The sequence below is a fragment of the Mauremys reevesii genome, linkage group 11 (genome assembly GCF_016161935.1).
Source record: "Mauremys reevesii isolate NIE-2019 linkage group 11, ASM1616193v1, whole genome shotgun sequence".
Classification (NCBI taxonomy): domain Eukaryota; kingdom Metazoa; phylum Chordata; order Testudines; family Geoemydidae; genus Mauremys; species Mauremys reevesii.
In genome coordinates this window covers 34,838,455-34,862,934 of record NC_052633.1, presented here as the reverse complement: position 1 = coordinate 34,862,934, position 24,480 = coordinate 34,838,455, and the positions used below count along the sequence as shown (strand labels likewise).

The following is a 24,480-nucleotide window of genomic DNA, read 5'->3' as shown; positions in this document are numbered from 1 at the left end:
CACATGTACGGGATCAGGCCCCATAGGCAAGATAGGCACACAAACACATATCGTCCTGCACTTCCGGGGTTGCTCTGGGACTTGGGTACCTGAGTACCTAGAGTGTGGCAGCAGTGCGTATGCTTGAAGGTAGAAACACAGGAAGCTAGAAACCTTTATTGAAAAAACGTGGGCATCAAGTGAGATAAAGTGGCTACAGAGTTAGGCAGCAGCCAAGCGGAAGTTTTGTGGGTCGCAGTGGAACCTACAACTGGGATTTAGGCACCTAAATATCTTTGTGGATCTGGGCCTCAGACACAACTTGGGCACAGTATAAAATCTGAGATGGATGATGTAATAGGCAAAAGAATAAAAATAGCCATGACTTTGGAGTTGGTTCAAAACCAACAGAGAGTTCTTCCTGTTGTGGTCAGGCTGGCAGGCCAAATACACAAGGGGGAAATTTTTTCAACACAAGAAAGCAAAACTCCCCTATATGGGCTCTTCTCTGCCCAAGTTCTTCAGCTGACCACCCAGAAGGGCCTGCTCAGTATTGCCAGTCCCAAGTGTTCAAAAACTGTGACTCAGTCCTCAATAAATTATGAGATTGGCTTAAAAATAATGAAATTTTATAAAAACAACAAAATTGGGGTTCTTTTTATTTGCCTGTTTGATTTTAAACCGTTGAAATATAGTCAGGCCATGTTTTCAGGCCTTTCTCTGCAACCCATGAGGGCTAAAACTTAAAAAAAAAAGCTGAGATTCTCACTTATTCACATGACTCTGAGTAATGGAAAATCCTTAAATACTTCTCCCCCTTTTGGGATGCCTTGTCAGGTGCTGAGCAACAGTTCTCAGCTGTTTGCTCAGGCAGAGGTGTTGTAGGCCTCCCTGCACTTTGGGGTTGTGTCCTTGAGCCCAGAACAGCAACAGGGTTTCTTCCTCGCCTTTCTGAGGCCACTTCTTCACACTAAGCAGCCATATTCACTGTCCCATAGGTATGTTCCTTACAGAAAATCCTTCAACAGGGTAGTGCTGGCCCCAGTGTCCTTCTGTGCTAGTTTTAAAGGGCCAGTACACCCTGTTAGAGGTGTTTGAAATTTTAAGCACATTTCACTATTACCTAAAAATGTGGTGATCATATTGTGAGGTCTGAAAAGTGTTCAGGCTAACAGCTATGAAGTATTTCTATTTTAAATAATTCTTCAGAAAATTAAATGCATCGTGTCAGGTTCCCACAAATTGTAAGGTTGAAAATAAATTCTTGTTCAGCTGTATATTTTCATTAGGAAAAAACAAAACAAAAACCAAACAAACATGGAGGTGTGAGTGGTCCCGATATTTACCAGCTAGAAATAGCCATTCTTGGTGAAGCCAGTCTGCATTTTGTCTTTGCATTTTACACACTCTATGCTTGGATATTTATCAACTAGTTCTGTTTGCAAATCTTTTTTTGGATTTAAAAGGTGAACCCTAAAAGGATGATAGAACTGAGATGGATCCTGCAAACCTTCTCTTGCATGTTTATGTTTGGGGGGGGGGGGGAGTATTTTATTTGAGGAAAATATGACACCTGGAAATGATTGTCTTAACACGTGCTAGTTTTTCTAATGCAGTGATTCTGTAATGCAGTGTCTGGTGCTATGTTTATGGTAGTATAGTCTGTGTGTGCTCTCAATAAATACCAGTTCTACTGTGGCATAGTTCTTCGATTTAGTTTTTCCAGATTAAAATATTACTGTTTAGTTATCACCAACAAGGAGGTTCCCTTCTTAATACGTTGACAGCAAACCAAATGCACTTTCATTTTTTGTTCAGTGCTGTTTAAATCATTTTCCAAATTTCCCCCACACTTCCTTCTGAAATAGCCTCTGAGTAAGTTCTATATTAGGAGTGAGTTTTAATTTTTCTGTAGTCTTTTAAGCACTGTACACTTTAGATTCCCATTTCACATACTTAACAAGAGTGACAGAGGACCAAATAATCAGTTGGTAAAATGCAGATTCAAATGTCAGACATACAGCAAAAGTCAAGTGGCTTTTCTCTCTTATTAATTTTGTTTGTGCTAGCAGGGGGATTTCAGGCATCTGAGTAGAATGCAGAAGGCAATAGCATTTGCTTCATCAGATGAAAATTAAAGAGGTACAGCATCTTCGGGCAAAGGTATTCTATCCTATGAAGCAGTAAATCCTTGCAAACAGTGGTGTTTAAATTGGGATAAGCTTTAGCAGATAGCACAGGATGTTTATATTTGTACATTATTGCAAAAAGTACCCAAAGAGCCTAAATGCTGGAGGGAAAAGGGCCTATGATATGTGGCTGTATCACACTTTTATGACTTGCAGCTCTGCATTAAGATAATGACTGCAGTAACTCCTCGCTTAACGTTGTAGTTATGTTCCTGAAAAATGCAACTTTAAGCGAAACAATGTTAAGCGAATCCAGTTTCCCCATAAGAATTAATGTAAATATGGGGGTTAGGTTCCAGGGAAATTTTTTTCACCAGACAAAAAACTATACATTATATAGATATACACGCAGTATATGTTTTAAACAAACAATTTAATATTGTTCACAGCTATGATGATTGTGAAGCTTGGTTGGGGTGGTGAAGTTAAGGGTGGAAGAGGGTGGGATATTTCCCAGGGAATGCCTTGCTGCTAAATGATGAACTAGCACTTGGCTGAGCCCTCCAGGGTTAACGCATTGTTGTTAATGTAGCCTGTCACACAAAGCAGCACGAACACGAGGGAGGGAAGACAGCATAGTAGACAGAGACAGACCCACACCTTGTGGGTGGGGGAGAGAGATGCACACTGCCCCTTTAAGTAAGCTGACCCACTCTCAAGTGCATTGTCTTTTTAAGTGGATCAGGAAGTTGAGACAGCAGCTGTTGCCCCAGGTGCTCTCTGTCTCTCTCTGTCCGTGTCCCCTCCCTGCTCTATATGGAGAAGGGATAAGTGGGATGCAGGAGCAGGGGGAAGAGGGACACCCTGACATTAGCCCCTCCCTTCCCCCCTGCACAGCAAGCAGGAGTCTCTGGGAGCAGCTCCCAGGCAGAGGGCAGGAGCAGCACATGGCAGTGGGGGGAGGGACAGCTGACCTGCCAGGGAATTTAGGGGAGCGGGGAGCTGATGGGGGGGGGGGGCTGCCGGTCCACCCTGGTTCAAGCCCCCACCAGCTAGCTCCAATGGGCTGCTCTTCCTGCAAGCAGTGGACAAAGCAGGCGGCTGCCCAACGACGTTAGAAGGGAGCATTGCACAACTTTAAACGAGCATGTTCGTTAATTGATCAGCAACGTAACAACGAAACAACGTTAACTGGGACGACTTTAAGTGAGGAGTTACCGTGACCTGTCCATGACTTGTGCTATATACCCCTGACTAAAACTTGAGTGCTCTGGAGCAGGGGGCAGCCCAGTGGTACTGGGGGGTGGGGCGGTGATGCATGGCCGAGGACCCCCGCTACTGCTGGGGGGCAGGAGATGGCTGGTGGGCCTGGCAGGCTCCCTATTGGGTTCCATGTGGTTCCTGGAAGTGTCCGGCATGTCCCTGTGGCCCCTACCTAAGTGGACTCGGATGTACGGCCAGGGGCGGGGTCCGTGTGCTGTCCCTGCCCTGAGCACCCGCTCAGCAGCTCCCATTGGCTGGGAACCACGGCCCCCAGTTTGAGACCCCTCCCAATTTAGTGGATGTGTAGATGAACTTCTGTACTGGTAAAACAGGTTCAGGTTTCCTCTTTCTCAGAATGTTGTTACAGTAGGGACTTGTCACATGTTTCCTCCCACAAAATCTTTCAGACTTGTATCGAATACATAACATGTGGAGTGTTGCACATTTTTTGGAAACCAGTAAACACAGAACTTGTGTTCTGACAAGTGAGATCATCCTGTTCCTTTATCTTTTCTTCTAAATAGCTATTATTTGGGAAGTAGTTTAAAAATATTGTTATGCTGGGAGTCATCAGATGGTGCTATTACAAAGTTGTACAAATTCTTAGCGTGTAAATAGTGTACAGACTTTGAAGAAATGATGTACTGTTGTTTTATGATGCTTTTGGGGAAGGTGTTGCAAATAGCAAGGGAGGTTCCTCTCAGTCTTTATCTTTAAATTGAGTCAGTTCTTTGAAATTGATTATTGGTCTTTTGGCTGAGATTTCCAAAAGAGGAGTATGTTTGCATGCTGTTTGACCACCTCTGTTTAAAGACTCCAGTATATAGAATAAATAAAACAAACTACACTAGGAAAATATGCAGACTAGCATTATTGAGTTCTCCTCTAGTGGGAAATCTGCATTGAAATCTGCTACTACATGGCAGAGTGGTCACAGTACTAAGAACATATTTGATGTCAGAGGGATATTGATTTCTCCAAGAGGGGAGATTGGAAAGTCATGAAGTGTGTCTTCAAAAATGGCAGGTAAATATAATACTTTAAATCAGAGGTCGGCAACCTTTCAGAAGTGGTGTGCCGAGTCTTCATTTATTCACTCTAATTTAAGGTTTTGCATGCCAGTAATACATTTTAACATTTTCAGAAGGTCTCTTTCTATAAGTCTATAATATATAAACTATTGTTGTATGTAAAGTAAATAAGGCTTTAAAAATGTTTAAGAAGCTTCATTTAAAATTAAATTAAAATGCAGAGCCCCCCAGACTGGTGGCCAGGACCCGGGCAGTGTGAGTGCCACTGAAAATCAGCTCGTGTGCCGACTTCGGCACCCGTGCCATAGGTTGCCTACCCCTGCTTTAAGTGTTTGTTCAAAATGTAAATAGAAAGCTACTGATTAGTGCATATTTTTCTTATGAAGGGATTTCAAAGTATTGTGTTGTGCAATTCTTTATTTTTAAGAATACACATTTATAAAATTATGTAATCCTAATATAAAAGTGACACTGTTATGAATGGGCATACATGGTACAATATGCTGATTTTATGTCAAAGTCTAAATGTTTGCTGTCAAGCTGTCTGGAGTGACTTACGACTGAGTGCCAACCTCAGGGCAGACTGTCAAAAACAGTGCATAAACCCCAAACTGATTGTGTGTTCTGTTCTTAGATTTCACCAACCAAGTATCAAGTGTGAACTCCTCAAGCACTATAACAGCCTTAACATGGAGTTGCAGATAGACCAGAGTGGCCAAAGGGACTATCTTGCCAACCAGGCAAGCTTGACCTTTGTGATAGATGGTCCCTTACCTGAGTACTGATGTGATTCTTGGTGTAACTCCCACTCACTTACCCCAGGTCAAGGGCACCTTAGAGCTTTCTCCAAAGACAACGCTTGTAGCCAATCCTATAATAAACTAACTTTTCCTAGTGTATGCGCAACGTGCCTCAGGTGAAAAATGAGATACAGTTTTAGGTTCCAAAGGTAATAGTAGCTGCTATAATATGCAAGCTTTATATGTTGTTTAGAACTAACCGAAGCTAAACAGCTGGGGACCCTTGAAATCTTAGTCCCTCAAGCAGAGTTCCAGCAGCAGAGGGATAACAGTTGCTCCTTAACAGGGATTTTTATTCCCTTCCCCAGCATTCAAGATGGTGTGGGATGAGTGCTTGTGCACATACCCTCTGCTTCCCCCCGCCCCTGAAATCAATAAAGTGTTTTGTCCGTTGATGTTCTACAATGGCTTGTCTGGTGTCCATGGTCCTTCTTTTGTTGGAAAAGAGATAATGTCTCTTGTGGTAAACTAGTATTTCACACTGGGGCAAGTCTACACTACGGCGCTACGTTGGCACAGCTGCACCACTGTAGCGCATCTGGTAAAGACGCACTATGCCGATGGGAGAGCACTCTCCCGTCAGCATAATTACTCCACCTCTGAGAAAGGTGGAAGCTATGTCGGTGAGAGAGCCTCTCTTGCTGACATAGCACTGGTGTGGACAGCGCTTAAGTCGATGTAAATTGCATTGCTCAAGGGAGAGGGGATGTCTTTTTCATACCCTGAGCGATGTAAGTTAAATTGCCTTATCTGGTAGTGCAGACCAGCCCTATGTAATGCTTCTCCCCCTGACTGGGGTAGTGGGTGGTGTGTGTGGGGGGCGTTGACAGTCTTACCAAACATTTTTATAGTTACAGAGCAAACACTTAAACATTACCTTATAATATGAGATACAACTTTAGATAATGTTTTCACCCCTCAGCTCTACCCCGATATAACGCTGTCCCCGGGAGCCAAAAAATGTTACTGCGTTATAGGTGAAACCATGTTATATCGAAGTTGCTTTGATCTGCCGGAGTGCACAGCCCCACCCGCCCGGAGTGCTGCTTTACCGCGTTATATCCGAATTCGTTTTATATCGGGTCGCGTTTTATCGGGGTAGAGGTGTATAAGTAAAATTAATACATGCAGCATTCTACAAGCATTCTATAAAGTCTAAACACATTTGTATAACTCTAATATCTATTTTAACAATGCTGATGCAGAGGTGAGCCAGACTGGTTTCCAGTTCTGCATTTGTCAGTGTTCAGTGAGACCCAGTGGCTTTGGCATGAACTGGCACCTGATCTGCCAGCATCACACTGGACACTGTTTGAGGATAACCTATACAGCATATTATAGATTCACAGATTAGACAATAGATGGCTCAAAGTGAATACAGCCTTGTAGTTTACTCGGGGGAAGTTGCTGATGTCAAATTGCACCCTGCATAAGTTGAGCTCATAACCGATGAATGGGTAGCAAAGAGAAGAGAGAAATGAATTGTAGCCATGTTTTCATTTTTTATCCATTTGTTATTTTTAATGTGATGGCATTTTATTATGTACATTTTAGTATTCTTTTGCATGTAATAAATTTCTCAAAACCAGTCTGTTGTATGGAGGATGCTGACAGATAATGCCAGGAAATCCTTTATCAGCTATAAAATCTGCAGACAGCAACAAAAAAGGCTTAAGCAGGAAACTACAAAACTGTTGGCGACTAGAGGTTCAGGAAGACTCATGACTTTTCCCTTTGGGTCACTATTTCAAATCTGGCCTAGGTACAAGTGTGTAGTGACTGGCAGCTTTTCATTTCCCTTTGTGAAATGAGTTTGGTCTCATTTTGTTAGCTGACAGTTTTCCAAAGCAAAGAACAATCACAGCTGGCATTAACTGTCATTCTTGTTGGGACTTGAAGCAAAGGGTAGGCTTGAATAGAGATTAAACTAACCTCTGCAAATTAGAATTGGTCCCTTCAGGGTGGGGATGAGGTGCGTTACTTGGGTTGGGTGTGGAATCGGTCACTTCCCTATTCCTGCACCTTTTTAATATTTTTCTTTCAGTTATTAGTTCCTGACTAGTTTGTGAAGGGAAATACAGGAGCCTGCTGTCTCCACTGAATTTGTCATATACAAAGCTACCATGGCACAAGTTATCCTCTTTCAGTTTCTCTTTCCACACCCCTCATTGTTTCCCTGACTCCTGGAACTGCTGAAGCAGTTCAGAGGAACTGAAGAGCAACAGAGAAAGCCAAGCCACATTCTTAAGAGACATTCCAAAATTCTGAATAACCAAGGTCCAGCACTTATACTACAAAGCAATCATCATTATACTACAAAGCAAATCATTATTTGAATATAAAATCTTGATGCATGGAATAGAAGTGTTTCAGCATCACTAAAGGCTTATAGAATGAGGGCAACTCTGTACAGTACATCAAATTCAGTAATCTAAGGGAGCTGCATTAAACATTAGTGAACCATGTTTGATCAGAATGTATGAAACTCAACATGTGTTTCTGCAGCTTCTGCACCAAGATCTTTGATGAAATGTTATAATCATGGTTAATGTGTGAGGTGAAGTTATATGTAGGAGGCAGGTAATTGGGGCTCCTTATACTACATATGTGAATAGATATGATGTCATCCTTGAAGAATGTGTCTGGCATACTGTCTCCAGGGAGTGATTATATACTTACAGTAATAAATACCCTTTTTTCAAGTTAACTATGAGATGGGAATGAGTCCTAATAGAAGTGCAGGTATATGCTCTATTTTTTCATCTTGAGAAATTGGGGATACTAGTAATTGAATTGACCGGATTTATGTATACCTATTGTCTGCCAGAAGTGTTTTGTTCTCTTAAAGAACATGATGTAAATTAAGTTACTTATTTATCTAAATGGTAAATATTGCATAGATTTTGTTCTAGTGCGTTTATGACAGAATACTAAGAGGTTCTATAACACAATTTACTGTTGGTACATTTTAATTAAATTGATCATATTATAATCTTTGATTCATTTTTTTTATTCTAGCATTTAGAATTGTTTGATAATTTACACTGTATTTTGATCCAAGAAGTTGTCCTCTTTCTTTCCCCATCAAAGAACAGTGTTTATTTTTTAAATTTATAAGAAAATTAAACATCAGGCTAAATATCAGGGAAATCTTTCTAATAGTGAGATGTGTCAAACTGTGAATTAATCTTCCAAAAGGAGTGGTGGAAGACCTTTCGTGCTTGCAACATTTCAAACTAGATTGGACAAAGCACTAAAAAATTTGCTGTAGGTAACATTCTTGCAATAGATTAAGAGAAACTAGAGAAAGAAAGCTTTCAGAGTGGTAGCTGTGTTAGTCTGTATCAGCAAAAACAACGAGGAGTCCTTGTGGCACCTTAGAGACTAACAAATTTATTTGGGCATAAGCTTTCATGGGCCATAACCCACTTTGTTTTGCACTCCATGCATCTGATGAAGTGGGTTATGGCCCACAAAAGCTTATGCCCAAGTAAATTTGTTAGTCTTTAAGGTGCCACAAGGACTCCTCGTTGTTTTTTTAGAGAAAGAAAAAACCCTATGATTGTTTCTAGAATAGTTGCACATTAATATATATTAATAACCCATTAATGCCCATTTTATTGTTGAACTTAAAATTGAACATTCATTCTATTACACGCACAGTGAATAGAATTAAATAATATAGAGAATGTTGCCAATCAAATGCTGCATTCCTTGCCTTATTCAGATGAATGAAATTGTTCCTGCATTGCAGAGATGATTGCAAGATCTGTAACGTCTATTCTTAAGCGTTTTCTTATCCAAACAATGTTGAAATAAGGTGTTGAGACACTGCTAGCTCTAGTATAAACTGTATAACCTGAGCCAGGGTAGATCTGAAAATCAATCAGTGTAATTAGTGTCTGGATCTAATCTTTGCCTTTTTTATGGATCAAAGTAACAATTATGTCAGTCACAGAAATGGATAATTAATTGGGCCACTGTTTGCAAACATAGCTATCTAAAGTTAGGGACCTAAATCAAAATGACCTGATTTTTCAAAAATGCTGAACGCCTACAGTCCGTATAAGTTGTGGGTGCTCAGAGCAGAAAATCAGGCCATTGTGATTTAGTTGCCTAACCTTAGGCAGCCATGTTTGAGCATTTTGGGTCTTGGCCTCTAGTAATGAGAAACTCTTTTTAACTAAAGGTGCAGAAGGCTTGAAAACATTATTTTGCAAACATTGTCCTGAATACCTTTGGAAACAGGTTTTACTTGATCAGATACCTTCTCATTAATACTACCTGGCACTTTAATGTAGCATTTCCATCTTCAAAATGTCTTACAAACATTCATTAATCATTACAACGCTCCTGCAAAGTAGAGATTTTTTTTTCCATTTTACAGATAGGGAAACTGAGATGTGTTAAATAGCTTGTCCATAGCAACTGAGTGTATTGGTGAAATTAAGGTTAGACTTTAGGCATTCAGGGATTCATAGATTCAAATGGCTTCCAACTCTATACTCAGATCACCAAACTGTTCCTCTCAGTGGGAATATGTTGCTCTGATCATACCTGGTCCATATTACATAGCCAGGACAATTCTACTTGGGCTGAAAAATCTTCGCTTTGTTGCAGAAGCTCAGCTTGGGTGTCAAATACATAGGCCATGTCTACACTAAAGGCTAAATCGGCACCACTGCGATCGATTCAGCAGAGTCAATTTATCGGGTCTGGTGAAGACATGCTAAGTCGATGGGAGAGCATCTCCTGTTGACATAGTGCAGTGTAGACACTGCTGTAACTCAACCTAAGTTACATCAACTTACTTACGTAACTGAACTAGTGTAACTTAAATCAATTTATAGCATTAGTGTAGACCAGCCCACTACCTCCGAATGTCTTGATGCTGACCACTCAAACTGCAAAATCCAGATTAATGGCGAAGACCCAAAATTAGAGCAGTGTAGGAATCTTAAAATATTGCAGAATCAATTTAATTAGCATGAATAGCATTTTCTAAAATAGAAAGCTTCTGTGGTCGCCATTTCTGATGTAAACAGATTATGGTAAAAAATGAAGCTTGAATAGAATAGAGGTAAATCTGGGTACATAAGGAGGGATAGCTGTGAGGTGTATACGTATTGTTTGTCCAAAATGGATGACCCTTTATTACAAGGCTAGTTCAGTATCATCTGTGTCCATGATCCAATGCCCAGCAGCTCAGATATGAGTGGGAAAATTGTGACTGGAGCATTAAGAGTATTGTAGGCCTGTGAGCAGAACGTAATGGTCTTTTTGTCCTTCCTCCTCCTTCCTTGTTTTTGGTACAAAATAGCTGTGATCTATAATTATCTGAATAGAGGTCTGGCTTCTTTTTTATTTTATAGGGTTTTTTCATTATCTCTTTAAAGGCTTTTTCTCATACACATGTGGACCCTGAGGCCAGTAATATGTCCCACTGAATGCAGTGAGGCTCTGTGAGGACATAAGGCCCCAATCCTGCAATTCACAGCACTTGAGCAGGCTGCTTTCTCCTCATAGAGCTCCACTGAGGTAACTGACAATTTGTCTGTGTGTTGTAAATTGCAGAATTGATGTATATGAGTCCTTGCCTATTTGCAGGTTAAGAGTCAAAGTCTGTAATGTTTTTAAAAATAATTAAAGAAATAAAACAAAGGCATATAAAGACATAAAAAGTAGTTTTCCCTGCACTGTGGTGTTTCTGGGGCATGTTTCAACTCTTCAGCTAATCGTTTCTCTGAAAATTAATACATTATTTGTTGTATTGAATATCAATGAATCATAGAATATCAGGGTTGGAAGGGACCACAGGAGATCATCTAGTCCAACCCCCTGCTCAAAGCAGGACCAATCCTCAGACAGATTTTTGCCCTAGATCCCTGTGACGGAGCGATTCTGGCGGGACCCAACTGAGAGTGCCAAATCAGGACCAATTGCTTAAACAGGGCAGTTACAGCCCTAGGCTGGGGTTTTTCCACCTCTAAGGCAAACCAAACCAGCCAGACAAAAAGGACTTTGGTCTCACCCCACTGGCTTACCACAAGTCACACAAGCAATTTCCTTAGACACTCCAGTCTCCCAGTATCACCACCAGTGCACTCGTCCTGGGGATGAATGGTTATGAAAACCAACACCCCAATAAAAGAAAAAGGTTCCCTCGATCCCAAAGGACCAAGCCCCAGACCAAGGTCAATATACACATCAGATCTTACCCACAAATCACGCTGTTGCCAATCCTTTAGAATCTAAAATCTAAAGGTTTATTTACAAAGGGAAAAAGGTAGAGAAGAGAGGTAGAATTGGTTAAATGGAATCAATTACATACAGTAATGGCAAAGTTCTTAGTTCAGGCTTGCAGCAGTGATGGAGTAAACTGCAGGTTCAATTTAAGTCTCTGGAATGCATCCCCCACTGGGATGGGTCCTCAGCCCCTGGTGTAGAGCTTCAGTTTGTAGCAAAGTCCCTCCAGAGGTCAGAAGCAGGATTGAAAACAAGATGGAGATGAGGCCTTAGCCTTATATAGACTTTTCCAGGTGTAAGAATCTCTTTGTCTTCACTGTGGAAATTTACAGCAAAAATATGGAGTCTGGAGTCACATGGGCCAGTCCCTGCATACTTTGCTGAGTCACAAGGCGTGTCTGCCTTCTCTCCATGGGTCAATTGTGTAGCTGATGGCTCTTTAATGGGCCATCAACCCAGCTATGCAGGGCTGACATCAGCTTGTCTGGGACACTTCCCAGAGGCAGAGCATAAAACAAAGTATAGACATTACAGAGCCAATACTTATAACTTCAACTACAAAATTATACACAGACATACAGACAGCATAATCATAACCAGCAACCCAGAACCTGGTCTTAGACACCTTATATGACCCCCTTTACTTAGGATTTGGTGCCACTACAGGACCTTGGTTGCAACCCATGTTCTATATGGTCCCCATTTATATCAATAACGTCACAATCCCTAAATGGCCCCCTCAAGGATTGAACGGCCAACCCTGGGTTTAGCAGGCCAATGCTCAAACTACTGAGTTATCCCTCAATGTAATCACCTTTTTTATTTTACCTATTCTTTCTCTTGCCTCTCGCTCCCTCCCCCCCCACTACAATTTTTACTTAATGGGCTGTGGTTCAGTACTGTTAATTATTTTATGAAAATTAGGAAATGTATTATAATTTATAATGGAGAAACATGATGACTACTCTATGCTGTTTCTCCTAGAGGCTAAGGTAAGAAGAAGGTACTTGCATATCTCTTTAAATAATCTATTTTAAAAAGTATTGTTCTGGCTGGAACAGAAAATAAGAATAGACAGACAGATCACTGTGAAAGCAATGAAAGCCACAGAGTGATCATTGCCAAGATAACCCTGATATTGCTGGTACATGAAGTGCCACTGCACTGCCTCAGGATGATGAGCATCCTGATAGAGATAATTGACTATGCTAAACCTCTTTGGATTATCTTATTGTTCAAGCATCTTTGTTGGAGGATTTGTTCTCTTTTTGTTAAAGGTCTGAAGTAATTTTTTTAGGAGAGCTAGAACTGGTTGCAAATCCAAAACACAAAACTAGGAAAGAATCACTTGTTCTGGAAGTACTAGAGGTTATTTTGGTCTGCTTGAAAATCTACTCAAACAAAAACTTAAACTGGACCTCACTGCATGTGTCTAAATTAAACTGAATCCTCAGGGAACCAGTGACATAGATCTCTTTAAAATCACTACTGTTTGTAAGAATTGTTCTCAGATTTTGGTAAAACAAGAACAATCCCTCTGTGAAGGAATTTAAGATCTAGTAAAGAAAGCAGCATATGAGAGAGTCCCATTGGGACAGATTGGATGGCTTTGAAAAAGTATTTTGGTCATTCTTAAGATCTAGAGAGGTAATATAACTCTCTCTCCCAGTAAAATAATAATAGCAAATGGAGAGTGCTGTACAGAAGGCTGCTATGGTATGCATAAGTCTGGGGAGAAGCTAAGATAAGATAAAAATGTAATTCCACAATATTGTGGGCTTTTTTATGTGGGTGCTTTATTTATCAGGTTGATGGTTTTCTTATGACTTAAAAAGTGTAAATTGACAAGCGCCCACACTTATTAATTTTAAGAGAAAAATTGCTTATAAGATTTGTAGTAGAGTGCATAGATAATGACATCTTCCTTTCTGTCCTTACATGTTAACATCAATAAAGGAAAAATAAAAGGAAGAGTCTACACTCTTCAAAACTGACGCATGTGAGGAAAAGACATTTTCCCCCCTTTTTTAGTAGTTGCCACATGTCAGGATGATGGGATGTTTAATCTCCTCAAAGTATCAAAACCACAGATCACAGTTAGATCTACATGTTTCCTAATTCTCTAGATGAACCCCCCACCTAATGTCTTTAAATGCTTTGAAATGAGAATAATGAAACTGGCATATGAAGGTGTACTTTTGACAATTTTTTTTTTTGGTAGGGCTGGTGGATCTATGGGTACATGGATCCAGTGGCCATTCATGATTAGGGAATTCTGCGTGCAGTGGTCCTGGTTAGCGAACAGAAAGTACATGCTCATGAATGTACACCCAGTTTTTGCATAGATGTGCACATGCTCATTACTTGTGTCTTTCAGAGTAAAAATGGAACTGCAGTCAGAGTGGTGGGTTGAACCTCTAAGTTTTATGTCTGTGCGATGCCTGACATCTTGGGTCTGAGTCAGGGAACTCATGTGGTTGTATAGCTTGATCTAAAGAGCCAGACTCTTGAAGTGAGAGCTGTAGCACATCCACATCCTCTGTGGATCAGGTCCCGAAGGGGACATGCAGTGCACACACAAGAAGTTGTTTTTTTAAGTGAAAATGATAAAATGGGTGGGAGCAACACAACCTAATGAGTTTAAAAAACTGTCCATGCTTACTTTAAAGATTCTGTTCAGTTTTTAAATCTAAGGGAGGTTTTTCTGGTTGATACAAGCCAGCCCTGTTTGCTTATCAGATCCACTTGGGAAGGGTGATCCCTATAAAGGTCTGAGGGAGCTGCAGGAGGAAGATGGGGCTCGTGCAGTAGGCCCTGGAAGAGGGAGATTGAAGGGAAGGATGTGTCTTCCTTTAAGCACTGAGAAAGGCAAGAGGAAAAGCCTTTGGGAGCTGTAGCCCATGGTGGATGGAGGAGCTGCTTTGATCCGATATTTTGCCTATGTTTTACATTTAAAGAATAAAACTGTGTCATGAAGGAAAGGCCTGAAAAGTGTCTGGTTGTGGCATTAGTCCTCCTTGGGCTGGGGAGAGAGGCCAGCAGCATACATCACATCTTTCTTCTCGGATGCTTCCCTGCACTCCTCCTGGTTTGTTTCCCTGATTCACGGCAGTGTAAACAGGATGTTAACCAAGTTCCCAAGTCATTCTAAAGCTTTGGGAGTGGATTCAGCAGGTTTTAGAAGCAATGTTATGGTTCCCTCTTCATTGTTATCTGCTCAGAGTGCTGTAAGCAGATCCCTTGTCTTTGTTGTATTTGTAGTGTAGATGGGTTCTTAATGGTGATGAAAATGTTATTTTGCTCTGGCCTGCCTGATGCTTTTTTGGTCAGCTTGCTTACTGCTTTGTTAACCCGTACTTAATTGTCACAGTGTTGGTGTTACCTTCATACAGATCAGGAAAATATCTTGTTTGCCCAGCATCCCAGGACAATTAGTGTTGCCCTAGCAACATAACATCCCTATCAAATACCTGAGGGACTACCAAGAAACCAATTGGAGAATTACTTCTGAAATGACAAGCTCCATTCTCAAAGCAGCAGAGGATTCAAATAATTTTGTCACTTGTGATCCATGTTCACTGTGCTGGAGCTCTGTTGTCTGCTGGAATCTGATGAAGAGCTCCAGAACTGGCAAGAAAATGAGAATAAGCAAGGGGACAAAGATGCAGAAAAATAGACAAGGGAATATAAAAAAGGAAATCAAAGCAACAAGAAAAGAACAGAGTGGGAAATAAAAGCACTAGAGAAAGACTAAGCAATATGGAGATGGGAATAAACATAAGAGAAAGCAAAGATTAAAAGAAACCAAGAACAGAGGGAAGTAGTTTAAGAAGCATGGAAAACAAAAGAGAACACAATTTAATAAGGCAAAGGAAGCAAGAGAAGAAACCGAAAGGGGAAAAAGAGTGGAAAAAAATGGAAGGAGAGTTTTAAAGAAAGTGAGCACTTGTTTCTTCTTTGTCATCCTAATTTAACCAGCTGTGGAAAATTTAGTTCTTGGAATAAAAGCATGGATTGCTTTGTGTCATAAAATTCACTTTAACGTGTCTGAAGGCAGAAGTATTTACCTGCTATGCTGTAACAATGTGGACTGCTAAATCCAGCACAATCTTAATCTTTGTTTACTTTGGATATTTTTTAGACTGTCAGCATGCTTCAGGACTACATATTTCCCCCCTCACTTTTTAAGACGATAAATAAGTAAACCTCTTGGAGCCCTGACACTTGAGATTTTGTGTCCTTGTTATGAGGGTTTTTTAATTTGTTGCATGTACACAATGTCTTCTAATTGCAAGATTGCTCACAGGCATAGGTGCTGGGCTGAGTTAAATTGTTTTTAATTTTTAAGACTAGTGAAAATTTTTTTTATGAATTAAAGTAAGAACATAATTATCTGGATTCAAACAAATAGGTTATTTTTAAAAGGAGGTTAAATGCAGGCCTTTAAACCTTGATGTTAAAGTACCTTAAGAAAGGAGGGCCTGTTTGTGGTTCAAAAAAAGAAAGCAAAGCAACAAGAAGAAGAGAATGAGTGGGAAATAAAATAATTCTTCCTATTGTCTTTTTGATAGATAATGTGTTTTTGTGTGTCTACCTATGTACTTGTTAAGCAGTCTGTTTATTCTGGCACTTACATGTTGCTGTTTCAGTCCCTTTGTGTAAATTCTTGACAGAGAACATCTGTTGTTACCTACAGCTCATTCTAATTTTCCTCATCTGCTTGTTCCTCTAGAGCAGTGGTTCTCAAAGCTGGTCTGCCGCTTGTTCAGGGAAAGCCCCTGGTGGGCCAGGCCGGTTTGTTTACCTGCCGTGTCCACAGATTCGGCTGATCGCGGCTCCCACTGGCCGTGGTTTGCCGCTCCAGGCCAATGGGGGCTGCAGCCAGCCCAACCCTCGGCCAAGGGCTTTCCCCGAACAAGCGGCGGACCGGCTTTGAGAACCACTGCTCTAGAGTACCTTCAGTCACGTTTGTGTCATTTCTGATATCTTCTGTAAGGCTGTTTCCTCCAGTTAGATACAGAACCTCAGAGTTACTAATACTAGAGTTACAAACTAACCGGTCAACCACACACCTCATTTGGAATCGGACGTACACAATCAGGCAGCAGCAGAGACAAAAAAAAAAAAAAAAGGGCCAAATACAGTACAGTACTGTGTTAAATGTAAACTACTAAAAAAAAAGTTTAAAAAAAAAAAGATTTGACATGGTAAGGAAACTGTTTTTAGTGCTTGTTTCATTAAAATTAAGATGTTTAAAAGTTGCATTTTTCTTCTGCATACTAAAGTTTCAAAGCTGTATTAAGTCAATGTTCAGTTGTAAACTTTTGAGAGAACCACCATAATGTTTTGTTCAGAGTTATGAACATTTCAGAGTTACGAACAACCTCCATTCCTTAGGTGTCTGTAACTGAGAGGTTTGTCGCTAGTCCATTCTTGAATAATGGAGCGCAGGGGGAGGAACTCCAGGCAGCACCACAAGTACTCAAATAATAGAAAGGTTCCATGGACTTTGATTATCAGCACATTTCCTCTACTGGCTTTTCCTTGTCCTCCTCCTCATATACAAGCTCATGGTCCTTACTTTCTTAATTACCTATAAGGCCCTTCACATCTTAGCCTCTCCCTACTTATCCACTCTTTGTCATATCATATTTTTCCCTGTCCCTTCTTTTCCAGCAGCTGTGCCAGGTGCCATCACCTGTTTGTCAGTTTCTTCACCCAGATCGCTGCGCTTTCTTGCATGCTGCCCCTTATATTTGGAGGGTGGGATTTTGAAAAGTACCTAGTGGAGTTAGGCACTCACCTCCCATTGAAAGTCAATAGAAGCTGGGTGCCAAGCTCCCTTAAATGCTTTTGAAAATTTCATTTGGAATGCCTTTCCACAGTGTCAGTGTAAAATCACTACCTTGTGCTTCAAATCCTTTCTCAAGATCCGCTTCTACCATGATATCTGCAGGAAACTGTTAGTAGATGTCCACAAGGGACTTCTGATGTTTACCTTATTAGACCTGTATAAACACATGTTCTTATTATTACTTCCTTTATTTATCATCCCCTATTCCTTTCAATTGTTTGTGTTTGCTTTATTAAACCGGCTTGTTGAGGCCTGTGCTTGGTAGTCAGCAGACAGCTTTTATTTTTGGGTAGGTCTCAGGAATCCGTATTTAATTCTTGACCTAAATTCAGTAGTTTTGAGTCACAATGACCATGTTGCTCTCTGGTTTCATCTGGAGCCTGGCAATAAACATGGTGCTGAGCACTAGCTATGGGTATTTCCTCCCAAAAGGTGAATGTGCCTTCACTGCTAACAAAAAAAAAAAAAAAAAAGAAAAAAAAAAAAGGAATTTTTCACCTCAGGGTAACTGGTGTATATGAGCTATCCTGAGGTAAAAACACAGTAAAGATAAGGTGCTTTAGTTTTGCTGCAAGATAAACTGGGTGAGATCAACCCCAGGCAGAAGTATAGGGCTGACTTTGATGAGTTTACTTCATGGTTAAACTCATATACTGTCATGTATCAATAGAAATGGGTTTTTGAGACCAAATCAAAGAAATAACAAAATATTTTGTTATGTTAAAAATATTGATTTTGGCAGGGAAAAAAAGTAAATTTGTCAGAATGAAAACCACCTTTGAAATCTATCACACCAGAATTTTTTGGTGCATGACACGATTTTTTTAATTTTTGGAGTTGTAAGTAATTTGTATCTACATTCCGTAAAAATTAAAGTTGAAGTTTGCTTGTGAAAAATTGCCTTTTTTGTAGTGAAGATAAGGACTCTTTAGCACTCTTAACCCTGTAGGCTGGATATCAGTCTCTAATTTCTCATATGGCAGCAAAAGATGCTCCTGGACGAAGCCGCTTGGAAGGTATAGGGCTGATAGAGATTGAGGCTTATTTGTGGACTGTTCATAGTACAGTTCAGGAATAATATTTAGAATCCATTGTTTTGATTTGGTGCATAATAGGCTCAAAATTGGTGATTTCTTACCTAAAATTTGACTCTTGGTGAATCTGACTCAACAGTGGAGACTCGGTGATCAGAGTAGAGAACTCACTAGATGTGATTAAATCAATTAACAGCTTCCCTTCGTTCGTTCTAGACCTGAAAAAACGTGTTAAAATATGAGGAGTTTATCATCCACCCCCTCCTCTAAATTTAGAACAAGGTCAAATCCAAATCTATGTAAATGAAAGTGACAAAACATATTAGCAATTGGGTACCTGTGCTGCATGTTAAACTTTAGCTTCATGCAAATTGTTACTCATTTATAAGGAAATGATTAGATACCTTTCTCTATAATAGCACTGCCACAATAATTGTAAGCTACTAACTATTTTAATTCCAAAGCGATAAAAGATCTGAAATATTTTAGAGTATTTTGACGCTGTTATCAAATGCAGCAAATAGTGTCTTTCCTTGATTACATTTTGGTTAGGATCTTTTCTAGCATCTGATAAGCATACGGCAATGTGCAGAAAAACATTGTTAGAACCGAGGGAAAAGCAGAGTTGCAAAACACATTAAGATGATTGATTTTGTGAGATTCATGTGGAGAGTGTGGGAGATGGATCTCAGGGGTAGCTGGGATACCTGCAGAATTTGTATTGATGTGATTATTAAGCTATGGTAGCCAGAATGCTGAAACTGAAACCTGATTGGGTGTATATCCTATGGGAAATCTCTTATAATAATTTAAAAAATATTTTTGCTTAGTCTGCAAATGTTTTTCCCAATGCACCATTTGCCTATGATCTATCCGGTTTGCCAATAATATTGTCATAATCTCTTCTAATTATTATTGTCAAGGATAATAGTAATTAATAACAAAAATTAGGTTTAATTTTAATAGGCGGAGAAGCAAGGGCAGCATATGCAATCGTATGCATTACAAAATCTAGTCATTGTTTAATTGTTTTCGCTAGTGCAATCTCAGAATCTTGCAGTGATGCAACCTTCCTTAATCTGTTGGTTTTTTTCTGAGATTTTTTAGGGGGTATATTAGTGCTCTTAATGTAATTTTAAAATTCTCTAAATGTTTCTGCAATATTGGGACCTTTCAATTAAATTTTTTCAATTAAAATCTATGTGTATGCAGCCTAATTTTTCTGATGGAAGACTAGATTATGTGATTGTTTACAGGAGATTTTCAGGTTCTTAGTTTCTTTGTAAACTCCAGATGAGAATGTTTGATTGGCAAAGTATGTCACAAAATATGATCATACTTTTACAAATTATTACAGTGAATATAATACATTTCCGTTCAAAAATAAAATCATACTTGGACAGTGAGTCAGAAAATATTCTGGTTTATATTTTAGCTAATGTTCCAGCTGGTGCATACAGTAGGGACTTAGTCTTCTTAGAAGTGAAATATAACCCTGCAGAAATAACCATGTGGAACAGCCCCTAAATTTCTAATTGCATCTTTGTAGCTGAAATGAAGCATCAACATATTTGACAAATATGGGGGTGTTCTTCATTGAGACTGCATCTGGATCTATCACTAGCATAGGATTTCTGAGTTATGTATTGGGATGATGTAGGGATCTATCTGGGTGTTAGAACCTAGGCCAAGAACAAGGAGGCCCTTTCTAACAGTCAAGTACCAGCTTTCACTTAATGATTGTTAGGCTACTGGCTATAGCAATGTATTTTATGGGGCGCTATTACGAGATGGACGTACTTTAGATAAGAGAGCCATGCGTACAGATTAGTGCTTGTTTTGAAATAATTTCTCTCTGTTTTGTTGCAACTGCTAAATAAAAACATCATTTTAAAAAGGTTGTTGGTTCTTCTCACTGGCCACAGGTTCCCAAAGGGAGGATCAAGTAACTACCCAAATTGAGATGGGCCTGCATACTGATGAGTGATTATACATGCAGGGGAGTGTATATGGGGCCTGGTCTAAGAGTGATAGAAATGCAGAATTCCCCCCAGATCAGGTAAGGGCTAGAGAACCAAGACCTGAAGAGGGTGCACTGAGACAGATGAAACGGGGACAGCGGTGCAGCTAGCCCCCTAACCAGGAAAATTGTACAGTTAAGGGCTTGTCTAAGCAGGAAAGTTTTACTAGCATATTTAAACAGATATGGTTATACTAGTATTAACCTCCATTGGGATACTCTTATTCCCATTATAAGAGTGATGCGTTTTCAGTTTAACTTTAAATCTCTTCCCACATAACATAAACTAAACCAAAAAAAGGCTATTTTATACCAGAATACAGTGTCCACATCAGTGCACTAGTGTAACTACAGCAGTTTAAATTCAACTTTAGTTTATATTGGTATAACTTGCCTGTGTAGACAAGCCCTAACTGTGAGGGTGTGTGTGTGGGGAGAAATAAACCTAATAGGCAACTTTTATTTTCATACTCAACAGTTGGATGATAAGGAAATCCTTTGACTTTTCCAGTAAATGGCAACATTTCAAAAAATGCCCCCCTCAGTCTGGCCTCTATTTGTGCATGCACCATTTTGTACATACTTTTTGAATGCCAACCTTGTGAACCCTGTTGGTAGATTCACATTTCTGCAAGTGCAGGTGATGAGTTTTGTGCATGTAAAGGCCATCACCCTTCTGTGCAAATGGGCATTAGTGCCTGAATGTTTGTGTTTATCACAGAAAAGTAGCACATATGCTTTTATTCACAAATCATAAGACACTATGGCCCGACTGTCATCTGCAGCTGAGCAGTGCATAATGCAGCTTGGGAGGAATGTAAAGGTGGCCTTTGTGCTCCCATGAGCCTGGGCTGGTGTGTGTTGGTCTGTTCCTTGGTATAACATAAAGCAAACTGAACACTGAAGGCTATTTTAAGCTATGCCAGTGTCCCCAAGGGGTCAGTATGGCAGCTGGTGACCTCTGCCAGTGTGTAAAGAAGTGCTGGCTAGTTCTTTTTAGCCTGGTCACTCTACCTATGCTAGCAATGGGGGTAGTGACATACAAGCTACTATGCAGACTCTTAAAGCACTGACACTTCCTTTTGGTGTTTAGCGGTCGTCCAGTGTCTTTAAAGCTGAGGTAGTTGGCCACTTTTTCACTGTATTTAGGCCTATTATCCTATTAATCTAACCTGCCTCATGGGAATCCTCTGTATGCAGCACTGGTCATGTATGCCATTTGTACAACCTATGTATAACCACAAAACTACTCAAATATCTCAATGTCCCTGTATATAATATATATTCAAAGCTTCTTCCAATGAGGAACCATTAAATTTGATTTTTTTGGGGAATGGTTTTCTTTTATGTGTGGTAATACTTTTAGGAATGAATCAGTTTTCTCCTTTCATAGTGTATTAATATTAGTGCTCTGAGAAGAGAATTTGTGTCACTTTCATTTATCTTTTAGAATGGGAAGTGGAGTAGTCTCATTATAGTACATACTGAAATCTACACAGTCTCATGTTTTGATAAAGTACAAATATTTATGCAAATAACATTGTTAGGCCAATTTATACAAAGTCATGAACAGTTTAGTTCGTTTATAACAGTTTTGCATTATTGCAAGATGACCTTATTTCCCAAAAGATTTTCTGAATGGATTATTGTTTTTGTAGACTTCTGTGAAGAATGTTAAGGTGTATGCAGACTTGTGGTTCTTTTGCCTTTTTTTCTTTTTATATGTGAACTAGAGCTCTATCATACATGATTAGTTGTGATTAAACCAGTACTGTTACAATTGTCATACTGAACAATTGCATTGTATGTAGCAGCGGCCATGTAATGAAGATTTCTTGTTTCCTATGTCCCCTTGAGACTTTATCATAGAATCATAGAAATGTGGGGCTGGAAGGTACCTCAAGAATTCATCAAGCTCAGTCTTCTGTGCTGAAGCAGGACTAAGTAAACCTAGACCATCCCTGACCAGTGTTTGTCCAGCCTGTTCTTAAAAACTTCCAGTGATGATGATTCCACAACCTCCCTTAGAAGCCTATTCCTTAGCTTAGTTACCTGTATAGTTAGAAAGTTTTTTCTAGTATCTAAGTTGAATCTCCTTTGCTACAGATTTAGCCTATTACTTCTTGTCCTACTTTCAGTAGACGTGGGAACAATTTATCACCCTCATTTTTATAACAGTCTTCAAATATTTTCAGGGTTGTTATCAGGTCCCACCTCAGTCCTCTTTTCTCAAGATTAAACATGCCCAGTTTTTAAACTTTTCCTCATAGGTCATGTTTTATCATTTTTGTTGCTCTCCTCTGGACTCTTTCCAATTGGTCCATATCTTTCCGAAAGTGTGGCACCCAGAATTGTGACCCAGTATAACCCCTACATCCTTTTCAGCAGTATTACCACCTACCCAGCTAGTCCCCATTTTGTAGTTGTGCATTTGATGGTTTTCCTTGCAAAGTTAAGTACTTTGTACTTATCTTTATTGAATTTCATTTTGTTGAATTGAGACCAATTCTCCAATTTGTCTGGGTTCTTTTGAATTCTAAACCTGTCCTCCAAACCCCTCCCAGCTTTGTGTCATCTGCAAAGTTTATAAGCATCAAGTCATTAATGAAAATATTGAATAGTACCTGGACCCCGGACTGACCCATTAAATATGACCTCCCAGTTTGATAACAAACCATTGATAACTACTCTTTGAGTACAGTTGTTCAACCAGTTATGGACCTACCATATAGGAAATTAATCTAGACCACATTTCTGTAGTTGGTTATGAGACTGTAGGAAATGTAGTTTCATATGGCGTGATTTGTTCCATGCTATTATCCTCTAGCTGCTTACAGATTGATTGTTTAATAATTTGTTCCAGTATCTTTCCATGTATTGAAGTTACACTGAGTGGTCTATAGTTTCCCAGGTCTTCTTTTTAAAGATAATACTAGGTTTGCCCTTCTCCGTTGCTGTGGGTCCTCACCCATCCTCTGAGTTCTTGAAGATAATTACACCTCTACCTCGATATAATGTGACCCGATATAACACGAATTCAGCTATAATGCGGTAAAGCAGTGCTGGGAGGGGGGCTGCACACTCCAGTGGATCAAAGCTAGTTCGATATAACGCAGTTTCACCTATAATGCGGTAAGATTTTTTTGGCTCCCAAGGACCGTGAATTTAAACTGCTTGGCCTCTCACCTCCTTCTGGACCTCAGAACAAGTCTCGGTACCAATATAGCTTGACCCTTTGAGGCATGTATTGTTTAGGAAACAATACTGATAAGTGGATGACCTGACTCTCATGCAACTTGAAAACTACTTTAGGGATGAATCTGGGATAGGGGCATAATAAGAGCTATTCTTTACAGAAGGTAGTACATGGCGGGTCTATCATGAGTGACCCTAACTCCCTGACTCTTCTGGCTGATGTTACAGCTATTAGAAAGGCCAACTTTACAGATAGATGGGCCACAGAACATGTGGCTAGAGGCTCACAGGGTGGTTTAGTGAGAAATGATAGAATGAAATGGTGGGCCCACTGAGATTCAACACTGGTGGAAAGGATCTGAGAATTTAATCCTCTTCAGAAATCTAGTTGTGACAGGGTGAGTGAATATGATACAATTATCCACTGGAGGTTGAAAGGTGCTGATCACTGCTAAACGCACTTGCAGTAAGTAGATACTCTAAGATAGAAGTGATCCTGTTAGCCTTGGGTCACATGTTCTGTGACCCATCTGTTTTTCCTAAACCTCATGCCTCAGAGGAAGAGAGGAGGGTGTATTCTGTGGATGTCTGAAGGGTTTGGCCTTTTATCTACAAAAAACAAAGGACATTAGGAAGACACCTAAATTATTTGTTTCCAAACTCCTTGCATTTGTGTATAGACATCTAAGATGTTGAGCAGATTCCCCCACTGATTTCCCTCTTGTTGCTCATATGACCCTACTGTAATTTTCCATGTCCTCCTCAACATCTAGTTCTTGGTTAAGGTTGCCTTTTTATAATTACCTGTGGGCTTTTGTCACCTTCCCCTTTGAACCTAGTTTAATGCCCTCCTCACTAGGCTGGTCAGTGGGTGTGCAAGGTTGCTCTTTCCCTCATCTCTTCCCAGCAGATCACCTTCCTGGAACAGC

The 24,480-nt window shown here is 39.9% G+C and overlaps 1 protein-coding gene across 9 annotated transcripts in view; it reads left to right on the top strand.

Annotated features, from left to right (window-relative positions):
* OSBPL6 (oxysterol binding protein like 6) overlaps positions 1-24,480 on the top strand; it is a 182,292-nt gene that overhangs the window by 21,187 nt on the left and 136,625 nt on the right. The gene's annotated exons all lie outside the window — the stretch shown is intronic.